The sequence below is a fragment of the Oncorhynchus keta genome, chromosome 19 (genome assembly GCF_023373465.1).
Source record: "Oncorhynchus keta strain PuntledgeMale-10-30-2019 chromosome 19, Oket_V2, whole genome shotgun sequence".
NCBI lineage: Eukaryota > Metazoa > Chordata > Actinopteri > Salmoniformes > Salmonidae > Oncorhynchus > Oncorhynchus keta.
In genome coordinates, this window is record NC_068439.1 from 70213304 (window position 1) to 70228319 (window position 15016).

At 42.0% G+C, this 15016-nt stretch overlaps 1 long non-coding RNA gene across 1 annotated transcript; it reads left to right on the top strand.

Annotated features, from left to right (window-relative positions):
- Positions 1 to 3390: 3390 nt before the first annotated feature.
- Positions 3391 to 13395, top strand: LOC118397827 (uncharacterized). Its single transcript, XR_004828509.2, has 3 exons — positions 3391 to 3589; positions 5294 to 5413; positions 13282 to 13395. It is a non-coding gene; the product is annotated as an uncharacterized LOC118397827 (long non-coding RNA).
- Positions 13396 to 15016: the final 1621 nt, after the last annotated feature.

Consider the following 15016-nt stretch of genomic DNA (forward strand, 5'->3'; position numbering starts at 1 on the left):
CTCTTTATTGGTTCTTATTGATTTTCCATACTTATAGTTTTCACTGTATTCTCACCAAGGGCTCTGCAGCATACTAGTGCCCGCTAGCCAAAGCTTGAAATCCCATACCCACATTTTGGGCACAACATAAGAGGGTTGGCAGTAACATTCAGATTTAACTCCATCAACAAATAAGCAGAATTTCAGGAATACTGAAGCCTTCCCAATGGCAACAAGGCTTGCCCTCTTACCTGTTGTGGACATTAACAGTCATTTCTGGCAACTTTGTCTCTTTCTCATGGGTAAGAAATACAGTAAGCACCAATATCCCAAGCCTCTTCATCATAGGCCAAATCCACACACAGACACTGCTTGTTTTTAAACTGAGGCCTGGGATGAATACGTGGAGCTCATCTGTATAAAAACAAAACGAAAGACAATTTCACAGAGCTGGAGTGTACAGTCATCTACACAAATATCTCGCCTGAAACTGCATGGGCGACACCCATTGTATATTTTACTTGGCCACAAAATGTGCCTAGGGTGTAATACATTGTGTGTCCTTTGGTACTATTTAATGTAGAATCTCCAACACTCACAAATGCAGTATAACCAAATGGAATGCTCCAAATACAAACCAATATGGCAAACATGCCATATATCTTCCCTCTTCTCCAGACACAGCTCAACCTCATTGGATTGATGGGTAAATCCGTGACCAGATTTTTCTGTTGCAGCTTGCCAGTGTTCCTACTGTTTTTCAGTCTGTTGGTGGCCTAGGCCCTAATCACCTTGGCCTCCCTTAGAGACCATAAATTGCTCAGATGAGATGAAGTCCTTGTGTTGCTCGCACAGGCAGCAAGACAAAATGTGCCACACTGTGTTTTGACAGCCCCGGACATTAAATCAGGATTTTATGACGGCTGGGGAAAACGTGTCCATGTTCTCTGGTGCTGATTTATGCTCATTGGAGTCTGGAGGATATAATAATTTGGCCACAAACAGATGGATAGAGAGATACCAAGGTTGCATTATATTCCAGACATTCTCACCAATGAACACAAATGGAATCCCACATGCTTCTAGAATCGGAACATCAGAGTGTGTCTCTGTAACATCTCTGTTCATACTACAGATGCAAATCGCAGACAAGCGAAGGGGATTGGGACGGGTTCTTCAAATGAACACATTAATGGATAGACAGTCCTGTTAAACACACTAACTTTACTAAATGAGGCCTATAAATGGGACGTAAAATATTCCATGCAGTTAATATGATTGTAATTGCGAGTGTAGTCTGTGGTCCGTCGTGTCCACATCCCTCTCTGCAGTGAGAGTTACCATAGGGAGATGCAGTGATCTACCAAGAGCTACATAACACAAATACATGTAAATCTAAGTGAAGCATGGAATAGGACTAATCACTACATACTGGACCACTAAATGACAATTCATTTAAAAAACGATCAGCAGTTACTATAAACATGAATATTCTGACATGCTAAATACTGTAGTCTGGGGATGCATGTGTCCCATTTGACACCTTATTACCTGTATAGTGCACTACTTTTGACTAGATCCTTATGGGTCCATCAGGCTCTAGTCAAAAGTAGTGCAATATAGGCTACATGAAATAGGGTGCCATTTGGGACCCATGTAAAAGGTCATGAAACAGTGGCCTACAGTGTTTCCCTACCTTGCTAACTGAGACATTGTGTGTGCTACTGCCTACACCTGGAACACCTTGGCAGTGTTTTGAGGCGTGCATGCTTCAGTAGTGTGACATCATCATACACACCACCACCATGAGCCTCCTGAATGATTTACAATAGCTCTGTGGAATGATCTCAGTGAATATGTGTGGTTGGCAGCCATTTTTGTTTCTTTTCCATCCTCCCCCCTTTTCTTTGACTGCATGGGTCCCTGAACATTATGAGGTCAGCTGGATTGAAGGCTTCGTATTCAACAAAAGTGTGTGTCAACTCAGCACACGTGTGTGTGTGTGTGTGTGTGTGTGTGTGTGTGTGTGTGTGTGTGTGTGTGTGTGTGTGTGTGTGTGTGTGTGTGTGTGTGTGTGTGTGTGTGTGTGTGTGTGTGGTGCGTGCGTGTGTGTGTGTGTGTGTGTGTACACACCATTACATCCAATTAGAATTAATTCTCTATGATCTCATTGAAAACTTTGGACACACCTACCCATTCAAGGGTTTTTCTTTTTTTATTACTATTTTCTACATTGTACACTATGAAATAACACACATGGAATCATGGAGTAACCAAAAAGTGTTAAGCAAATCCAATTATTTTTTATATTTTAGATTCTTTAAAGTAGCCACCATTTGCCTTGATGACAGCTTTGCACACTCTTGGCATTCTCTCAACCAGCTTCATGAGGAATGCTTTTCCAACAGTCTTGAAGTAGTTCCCACATATGCTGAGCACTTTTTGGCTGCATTTCCTTCTCTATGCAGTCCAATTCATCCCAAACCATCTCAATTGGGTTGAGGTTGGGTGATTGTGGAGGCCAGGTCATCTGATGCAGAACTCCTTCACTCTTCTTGGTCAAATATCCCTTACATAGCCTGGAGGTGTGTTATGGGTCACTGTCCTGTTGAAAAACCAATTATAAGCCCACTAGCGCAAACCAGGTGGGATGGCGTATCGCTGCAGAATGCTGTGGTAGCCATGCTGGTTAGGTGTGCCTTGAATTCTAAATAAATCACAGATGGTGTCACCAGCAAAGCACCCCCACACCTCCTCTTCCATGCTTCACGGTGGGAACCACACATGTTCACCTACTCTGCATCTCACAAAGACACAGAGGTTGGAATAAAAAATAAAACATTTGGACTCATCAGACCAAAGGATAGATTTCTACTAGTCTAATGTCCATTGCGCATGTTTCTTGGCCAAAGCAAGTCTCTTCTCATTATTAGTGTCCTTTAGGAGTGGTTTCTTTGCAGCAATTCAACCACGAAGGCTTGATTTTTAAGTTAAAAAAAATACATCTCCTCGCGGGGCACTGCTAGGTTGGTACACAATAGGCAGAGCTCGTGACTTCACGCTCCAGCCTTTTTAAATGTATATTTTTTACATCATTTTATTTTCTTTTTTTTGTATGTTTTTAGTTTTTTCTTGTTCATACCTGTGTTTTGTTTTGTTAGACATGTTAAATGTAGGGATGTAAATTGTTGATTGCTGATAATTTTGTACAACATACACATATATATATATATATTGTATCACGCTCCAGACCGGACACTGGGGGCCTGGGTGAAATTCAGAGATTCTGTCAGCTCTGGCCTGAATTTGTCAGAGACTCATTTGGTGTTTCGTTTGAAATATTTATGCTTTCAGTTTTCATCAATTACGAAAACAACAATTAGACTAACACAATGTCCGACCTTTGTTGTTCTTCAACTGGCAATGTTTCATTGATGCTGTTTAGTGTTCACGATGTCTCGTAACATTCGCGTCACAGTCTGCTTCGCAAGCATTATGCATGAAATTGTTCTGCTCAACGTGGTTTCATCCAGCTAAACTACTAGTTGATGGAGAGGCGAGGGAGTTCGGTTTGATAGAATGTAGTCATAACTTTGGTGACTTGAGACGTGTAAGTATAGCCTAGCCTAACACTTTCTTCTACGATACGAAACCAATTCAATACTGCCTCACTATTTTGCATTATTGCTTGGGGAAACATTTGGCAATTGTCTTCGAAGAACGTACATTAGCAGGGAGAACATACATTAATATCAGCTAGCATATGCCTACATTCTCTTGCGTTCGTCCACCTTCATTAGCCACTTTCATTTGGGGATTTTGTTTGACTTGTGTCTAGAGGATACAATCCTGTAGCTTTGTGTGCACAACTCAGAAAAACAGTTATTTGACAATCCCTTGAAATTTGCACTGAGACACCACCCACCACATTAAAGGACAACTTTTTAAAAGAAATTGTTGTAAATGTCATGTTATAGTTCTAAAACAAACTATGTTTCCAGACACTTTTTTTGCTTGTTGCTATTTTCACTTGGTGCTGAGAAATTTCCCCCACCAGCTATATACTTCCTCATGCTCGTTCTGCGTTTGCAAAAACACTCAAATAGGCCTAAGTACTTTTTAGAAACCGCAACACATTCAGTATATCGATGCAGGTCTTTAGATGCTGTACACATGAAATTGTGTCATTCTGAACGGTATCCCCAACCTTCCATTTTGTTGCACTCAAATGATAGCCAACTTCTCCTTCCTTATAGCCTGGGCAAACATTAGGAATGATACAATTTCATGTGTACCATGTCTAAAGATGTGCATCACCATACTGACAGTGTTGCCGTTTTTAAAAATATGTATTTGGAGCTTTTGTTCATGTTTTCTTTGCCCCTGCAATTGCAGAATGAGCATGAGAAAGTCTATCGCCTGTGGGGTAAGTTTCTGAAAACCAAGATAAATCACAAAACAAGTGTCTGGACACTTCTATAACATGCCATTTACATCCAAAATACAGATTTGGTTAAAACAATTAAACTTATCCGTTAACTCTCTACATTGGTGCCATTGGTGGGGATTTTCCCTTTGTAGAATGCAGTGAGTGGGCCCTCACACAGCATGGAAAGCCATTTAGTGGTAGGCCCTTTGTTGGTGGCCACCCATGTCTAGCTAGGGTTCCCTGGCCCGGCCTCCGCAGATGCGCTTTCCTCATCAGTGGCCTGCAGACAGCATAGACCAGCCTTGCCTACTACAGAGTCCAGGGATGCATCCCAAATGCCACCCAATTCCCTTTATAGTGCATGCACTACTTTTGACCAGAGCCCTATGGTCCCTGGTCAAAGTGGTGCACTTGTAAGGAATATGGTGCTATTTGGGATGCAGACAGTTCAGGGAAAATCCCCTTCCTCTCTCTTCCCGATCATATGGCCACTCTCCCTCGTCTTGATCCCTGAGAGGATGTGACATCTATTGATGGGGTCAAAGGTGAAGGAAATGGGGATCCCAGCTGAGAGCAGGTATAATCTATTACCACTCAGAGACAGATGCACTGTGTGGAAGAGAACTACTCGCGGAGCTCAGAGGAGATTTCCTCCTCTCCCTCTTTCCAGGGTGGGTGGGATGCTAGCGGAACTTTCTGTTATTGTTAACCATTGATGTATTTCAAATGGAGTGCGGAACAGTACAGACAGGTTTGTAGAAAAATGGGGTTATTGTGTGGACGGAGGGGAAATTATTTGACTGCGAAGAGGTCTGACTTTGGTCACCACCTCATCGGCTGTCATTGCTTTTATTTTAGTGATGTTTTCTCTGACATATTTCACAGAGAAACTCTTATCGTGGATGAGTGATGTCTGAGAAGACCGATGAATGGACTGTTGAGAGGAGGAGTTTGTGTCTCTTCATCTCAGTCTTCCCCGTTAACAGGGTTTAGCTATCCCTCAAGGTTAGTAGCCTACGGTATGCGTGTCAAACACTATACACATTTGGCTTTCTAATAATGACATTCCAAAAACAAGGAAAGGGGGATAAAGCATTAAACTGAAATGTGTCTTCTGCATTTAACCAAACCCCTCTGAATCAGAGAGGTGCAAAGGGCTGCCTTAATCCACATCCACGTCATCAGTGCCTGGGGAACAACTGCCTTGCTCAAAAGCAGAACGACAGATTTTTAACTTGTCAGCTCAGGGAATCAATCCAGCAAACTTTCGGTCAGGCTACCTGCCACCCAACAAATGATGAAGACAGACATTATCTTCACTCTTGAGACACAATTGATGTACCGTTAGTCCAAACAAACCTACAGTAAAGCACACACATCCTGAAGGAAATGATGATGTTATATTATTCACATAGATATTACACCACGTAGCATTGTTCTTTCCCAAGCTTTAAGTGAAGTACAGATACTCAAGCACATTTCAAGTAAAATGATTGCCTTCCCTGGAAATGACACACTTAAAACAGTCTATGAGAAGGGAGTTTGTATGACTGCCTTTATTCAACAAGGGAACTGTCTCTAATAGAATAAATGGTGTAATAACTCTCCCGCTGAGGAAGCTTCTATAAAAAAATGTTTTTTACATTTATTTAACGGACTATTGTAAATCAACAATTAATTTATTCTCAACAAAAAATGTAACGCAACATGCAACAATTTCAACCATTTTACTGAGTTATAGTTCGTATAAGGAAATCAGTCAATTTAAATGAATAGATTAGGCCCTTAATCTATGGATTTCACATGACTGAGCAGGGGCACAGCCGTGGATGGGCCTGGGAGGGTTTAGGCCCACCCACTTGGGAGCCAGGGCTTTATTACATACTCCTCAATTTCATCAGTTGTCTGGGTGGCTGGTCTCAGACGATCCCGCAGGTGAAGAAGCTGGATGTGGAGGTCCTCGGCTGGTGTGGTTACACATGGTCTGCAGTTGTGAGACCTATTGAACGTACTGCCAAATTCTCTAAAATAACATTGGAGGTGGCTTATGGTAGAGAAATGAACATTAAATTATCAGGCAACAGCTCGTGGACATTCCTGCAGTCAGCATGCCAATTGCACACGCCCTCAAAACTGCACATTTTATGGTGGCCTATTATTGTCCCTAGAACAAGGTGCACCTGTGTAATGATCAAGCTGTTTAATCTGTTTATTTTTATGCCACATCTGTCTGGTGGATGGATTATATTGGCAAAGGAGAAATGCTCACAGGGATATTAAAACATTTTTGCACAAAAGTTGAGAGAAATAAGCTTTTTGTGCATATGAAACATTTCTGGGATCTTTTATTTCAGTGCATGAAACATGGGACCAACACTTTACATGTTGCATTTATATATTTTTTCCATATACTATGGTTAAAGAGGAGACATGGAGAGTAGTGGGAGGTGCTCAACCAATGTGAGACGAGATGCAATCAAAATTCATCAGAGCCTTTTGAGGGAAAATGCTCAACTCTCGCTCACAATAAAAAAATGTATACTTTATTATTCTGATTGACATTAAAATGGTGATGTTTCAGACTTCATAATTAAATAGAGCTCTAATTCAGGTTAGTGTCAGCTTGTTGAAGTAATAATTTTGGATTACCCATAGACCCATGCAGACTCATGCCCCCTGTTAATACACAAAATCATTGAGGAGTAAATATTTAGTCTCTGGGACCGCTATTGCATTTTGTGTGTTGATTATCTTCAGAGTCATGAAATATTGATGTGAAAACCTAGCAGTGACTTATTGGCAGATGCAGAGCCGGGCCAGGGCAACCTGTCTCTCTTCGTTGGTGTTGTGTGCTTATTTGCTCCATTTAGAATGGTTTTGCCATTGTGCTGTAGGATAGGATTTTATTGTGAATACACTGTGAAATGTATTTTTCAGTTTTGAACTAAAAACACCAGGTGGCGCTATGCACTCAAATACAACTCTCCTTAGGTCTTGCTGCATTACATAGTTATTTTATTCAGGGTGTTTTCACATATAGTCCTCTTTAAAACTGATCTCAGTCCTCTTTCGCCAGTTCACTTCACCTATTTTGTGGTCCGAGTCCTCTTTGCATTCACATTACTATGTTTAGAAAGGAACCAAGATATTTGTCCAACATTCACTCAGTGCACTGTGGGATTTACAAAGTGCAGGACAAGCCATTCCATCAGAATATGTTATCAAATAAAAAAATCTAATGTTATTTGTCACATGCACCAAATACAACAGTGAAATGATTACTTACAAGCCCTTAACCTACATTGCAGTTCAAGAAATAGAGTTAAAATATTTACTAAATAAACAAAAAAAATTCTAAATGTAATAAAGTTAAACAAGAAAATTACAAAACAATAACGAGGCTACTGTATATACAGGGGGTACCGGTACTGAGTCAATGTGTGGGGGTACAGGTTAGTCAAGATCATTTGTAAAGTGACAATGGATAGATGATAAACAGCGGGGGGTCAATGTACATTTTCCGGGTGGCTATTTGATTAATTGTTCAGCAGTCTTATGGTTTGGGGGTAGAAGCTGTTAAGGAGCCTTTTGGTCCTAGACCTGGCACTCCAGTACTGCTTGCCGTGTGGTAGCAGAGAGAACAGTCTATGACTTGGGTGACTGGGGTCTTTGTTTGGCCTTCCTCTGACATGTCCTGGATGTCAGGAAGCTTGGCCCCAGTGATGTACTGGGGCTTTTGCGCTACCCTCCGTAGCGCCTTATGGTCAGATGCCGAACAGTTGCCACACCAGGTCATGATGCAACCGGTCAGGATGCTCTCGATGGTGCAGCTGTAGAACTTCTTGAGTATCTGGAGACCAGAAAATACCAACATATTTCAAACAGACCACCATAGTCCCTGTGCCCAAGAACACTAAGGTAACCTGCCTAAATAACAACTGACTACTGACCCGTCGCACTCATGTCTGTAGCCATGAAGTGCTTTGAAAGGCTGGTCACGGCTCACATCAACACCATTATCCCAGAAACCCAAGACCCACTCCAATTTGCATACCGACCCAACAGAATCAAGGATGATGCAATATCTATTGCACTCCACACTGCCCTTTCCCACCTGGACAAAAGGAACACCTATGTGAGAATGCTATTCATTGACTACAGCTCAACACCATAGTGCCCTCAAAGTTCATCACTAAGCTAAGGACCCTGGGACTAAACACCTCCCTCTGCAACTGGATCCTGGACTTCCTGACGGGCCGCCCCCAGGTGGTAAGAGTAGGTAACAACACATCCGCCACACTGATCCTCAACACGGGGGCCCCTCATGGGTGCGTGCTCAGTCCCCTCCTGTACTCCCTGTTCACTCATGACTGCATGGCCAGGCATGACTCCAACACCATCATCAAGTTTGCCGATGACGCAACAGTGGTAGGGCTGATCACCAACAATGTTGAGACAGCCTATAGGGAGAAGGTCAGAGACCAGGCTGTGTGGTGCCAGGACAACAACCTCTCCCTCAATGTGATCTTGACAAAGGAGATGATTGTGGACTACAGGAAAAGGAGGACCGAGCACACCCCCATTCTCATCGACCGGGCTGTAGTGGAGCAGGTTGAGAGCTTCAAGTTCCTTTGTGTCCACATCCCCAAAAAATTATCATGATCCAAACACACTAAGACAGTTGTGAAGAGGGCATGACAAAGCCTATTCTAGATTTGGCATGGGTCCTCAGATTCTCAAAAGGTTCTACAGCTGCACCATCGAGAATATCTTGACTTGTATCAATGCCTGGTATGGCAACTGCTCGGCCTCCGACCGCAAGGCACTACAGAGGGTAGTGCGTATGGCCCAGTGCATCATTATTGCATCTGCCAATAAGTCACTGCTAAGTTTTTACATCAATATTTCATGACTCTGAAGATAATCCACACACAAAAGGCCCTAAAAATTGTCAAAGAATCCAACCATGCTAGTCATAGACTGTTCTCTCTGCTACCGCACGGCAAGCGGTAATGGAGCGCCAAGTCTAGGTCCAAAAGGCTATTTAACAGCTTCTACCCCCAGGTCATAAGACTCCTGAACAGCTAATCAAAGAGCTACCCAGACCCCTCTTTTACGCTGCTGCTACTCTCTGTTTATTATCTGTGCATAGTCACTTTAACTCTACCAACATGTACATATTACCTCAATTACCTCAACTAACTGGTGCCCCCCCACATTGACTCTGTACTGGTAGCCCCTGTATTATAGCCTTTCTTGTTATTTTACTGCTGCTGTTTAATTATTTATCATTTTAAAAAATGAAGCATTGTTCGTTAAAAAGGGCTTGTAAGTATGCATTTCACTGTAAGGTGAACCTGTAACCTGTTGTGTTCGGCGCATGTGACAAATACAATTGTATTTTATTTGACCCATGCCAAATCTTTTCAGTCTCCTGAAGGGAAAATGTGTTGTCGTGCCCTCTTCACAACTGTCTTGGTGTGTTTGGACAATGATAGTTTGTTGGTGATGTGGACACCAAGGAACTTGAAACTCTCGACCACTTCAGCCCCGTCGATGTTAATGGAGTCCTGTTCGGCACTCCTTTTACTATAGTCCACGATCAGATAGATATACCATATACCTACTTAACATTTGTAAGCTAATAGATTGCATTTAGTTAAACAACATAACTATTGTAATCAGAATAGTATCTTCTGATTACAATAACCATTGTAATCAGAACATACTATTGAAATATTAATAACATTGGTAACAAATAAATAGCAGAAGAATAACTGCAGATTAAATAATGCTGTAACTGAAAATTGTACACCTAATGTAGGCTACAGCCTCTTTAAGAGCTATAATATATTTTCGACCCTATGTTGTGCTTCTCATCAAATATGTTGTCTTCTCTCACTATTCAAACCCCACTATTGAATAAACAGTTTATGAAGCTCTCTTAATCTATAGATCACATATTGCAGACAAATAATCTGAACCAAAAGCTCCACACATATTTTGACATTTCTGTGCATCATTGACAATCGCTAATCAATATCCAAAAACAGCACACGTTTTTTCCACGAACCTGCACATCATCATTTTCTATGTTTTTGTGGCACCAATGTAAGGGGCTATGGCAAGGAAAACGGTGTTGCAGTAGTCTACTGTGTGGTGCAGGAATAATGACAATCGAACCTGGAGAGTTTTGTGTTCACAGCGCCCTTAAAAAGGGAACCGGACTGAGACGGTCTCAGGTCGAGGGCTATTTTCAGGAGTCTGTGTTCCTTTGGAGTGTTCACACTGCACACAAACAATTAAGCGAACCGCAGTTCGAAGTTCAAATATATTGGCTGAAAGGGACCAAGTGTGAACACACCCTTAGACATAACTAAAGTAATTAAGGCCAACTAACACAACACATTATCAACAACGTGCCGTTTAATCAAATGAAAACGTGTTCCTTTTAAAAGGACTTAAACAACAAAATCAAAATGGTATTTATCCACCAAGGAGTTACACAATCACCACACCAGGGGGTGCTATGGTTCTAAGAATGTAATGGACACCTAACACTCCTGACTCCTATTTTTATTTTATTTATTTTTTATTTCACCTTTATTTAACCAGGTAGGCTAGTTGAGAACAAGTTCTCATTTGCAACTGCGACCTGGCCAAGATAAAGCATAGCAGTGTGAACAGACAACACAGAGTTACACATGGAGTAAACAATTAGCAAGTCAATAACACAGTAGAAAAAATGGGCAGTCTATATACAATGTGTGCAAAAGGCATGAGGAGGTAGGCGAATAATACAATTTTTGCAGATTAACACTGGAGTGATAAATGATCAGATGGGCATGTACATGTAGAGATATTGGTGTGCAAAAGAGCAGAAAAGTAAATAAATAAAAACAGTATAAAAACAGTATGGGAATGAGGTAGGTGAAAATGGGTGAGCTATTTACCTATAGACTATGTACAGCTGCAGCGATCGGTTAGCTGCTCGGATAGCTGATGTTTGAAGTTGGTGAGGGAGATAAAAGTCTCCAACTTCAGCGATTTTTTGCAATTCGTTCCAGTCACAGGCAGCAGAGTACTGGAACGAAAGGCGGCCAAATGAGGTGTTGGCTTTAGGGATGACCAGTAAACAGATGTGTCATGTCAGAATTGGTTAAAATTAGGGTTAGGGTTAAAGCAAAACTCCATTCAACTATCTTTGGGTATTTTTTTCATTAGTCCACTGTTGATACAGTCCCAAAATGTTTTGCTTGTCAGCAGTCAAGTTTTCAAGATATTGCACTTTCAAGAAGAAAAGTGTCACTGGCCACATCATCATGATGATGCAAAATAAGCTTAGTGTTAAGGTTAGGGTCAGTTTTAGATTTTGGTTGGACGTTTTGCAGGTCAGTAGTGTCCTTAGTCTCCATTGATTACCATGGTTACAAGACCTCTGCCACAAGTATAGGCGTTGACATGCACAGAGGAGCATTTTAAACAAAAAGCAGAAAGCTCATTTCCACGTTTATGCTGTCTGCGAGCGAGTCACTCTCTCACACAAAGAACAAAAGCTCCACTGCTATGTTTTTTAGATAATCAATCTCCCTTGAAATGTTGGCACTCTTTGTCATGCCTTGTTTAAGTGGCTTATAGAGTATGTCCAAAGTGGAACCCTATTCCATATATAGTGCACTACTTTTGACCAGGGCCCTGGTCAAAAAATAGTGCACTATAAAGGGAATAGGGTGCCATTTGGGACATACGCCGAGTGTTTTTTGTCTATGAGTCAGACAGGCTTTCCCCCAGGACTAGTTAGAGCCTGCAGGTAAGAGACCAAACGGTGTAACTAATAGTGAGAAATCATGTAAAACATACACACAGCAATCATCTGGGTCAGTCCTCAAAGACTTGGTCCTCAATACCAACAAGACCAAATAGATGTGCATAGACTTCAGGAAGCGTACAACACCTACCTCTGCAACATCTATCAGAGGTCAGAATATAGAAATTGTAGAGGAATATAAATATCTGGGTGTCCTCTTAGACAATAAGCTTCAGTGGAGTAAATGTACAGATCTGATCTACAAAAAGATCCAACAGAGACTGTACTTTGTCAAAAAGCTGGAATCTTTTAATGTAGACTGTACTATATTGACTCTGTTTTACAAATCTTTTATTGAGAGTATTTTAACTTTTTAAATTGTTTGTGGGTTTGGTAATGCCACTGTCAACCAGATAAATATGTTGAAAAGGATTATCACCACAGCAAGCAAGGTACTTGGAGTCAAACAGACAGGACTGGATGAAATCTTTTTAAGGTCAGGGCCCTCCTGACCTCCTGAAATCATTTTAGACCCATTTTAGACCCAAGCCACCCCCTGTACCTGAACTTTGAACTACTCCCCTCTGGGTGCAGGTATAGGACACCCCTCAGCAGGAAAAACACAACTAGACAATAATTTGTGCCTGGTGTGATATCCCTCCTAAATAGCTCGGGCTAATGTTCCTAGCGACTCCGTAAGGCCAGCAGGCTAGTCTTTTTTTTAAATGTTTTATTTATTATAATTATTTTTTTTAAATTAAAGAAAGGTATTGGTATGTAACTGTTATGAAAGTTGTATTGTCAAATTTGTTTTGTATTTAAACACCACTTTAAATGTGTACATGACACTGCAACAAAATTTCCCCATGGGGACAATAAAGCCAGTAAGTATGTGAAGTAGACGTAAACATACTGTTATATTACCCATTGATATCGCAACACCTTCCTGATTACATATGGGCAGTTTGCCTATTGACTGTAAAAATCAGTATAGCTAGAGCAAGAATGATGGGTCGTTCTAATGTCAGGTGTCAAGAGTATCTTTTCCCCTTGCTGTCTTTCTCAGGTTAGAAGTATGTCAACCCACTTAACTCACAGGTATGTCTCTCATGCTACAGTATATGCTCCTGCACCAAGCGTGTTTTAGGTAAACTACAGTTAGCCTATAGATACATCAAATGCATTGAGTCTCATTCAGAAGATGTCAGTCACTTTCCGTCCCATTTTGGAAAGCCCAGTCCCTATAAGACTTAGTCCCTGTAGTCCACAGTGAGCAGAAAAGAGAATAACAGACTTTGCATGGCTTTATGAAGCTTTACTCTTTCTGGCAGAAGATGCCTTTGTGGCTTTGAACATTAAGGCATGATTTGGATGGGGTGACACAGCAGCTGGTGGTAATAAAGAGCTGTCTAACCCCTGATCACTGCAGTGCAGGTGTACTGACTTTAAGGATTTCTCAGACCGATTCCCATTTGGCGGACACCAAGGAAAGTTGAGAGCTAATGTGCTGTGTGAATGCCAAACGTGGTGTTGTGAATGGTACTTATGGGTCAATGAAATGTATCACCTTGTGTAACAACTGCAGTTTTCCCGTATGATTTATAGGCTTGTATTAATTTATTGTGAAATACTGGAACAGATTAATTTGCATACACTGTTGGAGAAGGACTGAAAGAATCAGTAGTCATGAGTTATTTCCATCTCCGCGATACAGAAAGCCATAACACTTGTCTGGTGTAGCAAGCACCGCCATTTTATGATGAATACATAAACAAGAGACAGCAGTTCAAAACAACAGTTCAACACATTGTTCACATTGTCACACACTGATCTGTTTCACCTGTCTTTGTGATTGTCTCCACCAACCTCCAGGTGTCTCCTGTTATCCCCATTAGTCCCCGGTTTATTTATCCCTGTGTTTCCTGTCTCTGTGCCAGTTCGTCTTGTTTTGCCAAGTCAACTAACGTTTCTCCTAGCGCCTATTTTCCCCAGTCTCTGTTTTATCCTAGCGCTCCTGGTTTTGACCATTGCCTGTCCTGATGCCGTATCCACCTGCCTGACCACTCTGCCTGACCACTCTGCCTGTTCTGACCTTGAGCCTGCCTATGCCCTTGTACTGTTTGGACTCTGCCCTGTTCACTGAACCCCTGCCTGTCCTGACCACTCTGCCTGTCCTGAACCCCTGCCTGTCCTGACCTCGAGCCTGCCTATCGCCTGGTACTGTTTGGACTCTGACCTGTTCACTGAACCCCTGCCTGTCCTTACCTCGAGCCTGCCTATCGCCTGGTACTGTTTGGACTCTGACCTGTTCACTGAACCCCTGCCTGTCCTGACCTCGAGCCTGCCTATCGCCTGGTACTGTTTGGACTCTGACCTGTTCACTGAACCCCTGCCTGTCCTGACCTCGAGCCTGTCTATCGCCTGGTACTGTTTGGACTCTGACCTGTTCACTGAACCCCTGCCTGTCCTTACCTCGAGCCTGCCTATCGCCTGGTACTGTTTGGACTCTGACCTGTTCACTGAACCCCTGCCTGTCCTTACCTCGAGCCTGCCTATCGCCTGGTACTGTTTGGACTCTGACCTGGTTTATGAACGCTCGCCTGTCCCCGACCTGCCTTTTTGGTATAATAAATATCGGAGCCCAACCATCTGCCTCCTGTGTCTGCATATGGGTCTCGCCTTGTGCCCTTATACACACAGCCTTTTAATATCGTAGACTGAAATAATCTGGGGGAAATGTACCAAATTTGTTTAGTATTTACTATTCCTTTTCTTGTCACTTTCAGGACCATGAAAGCAGA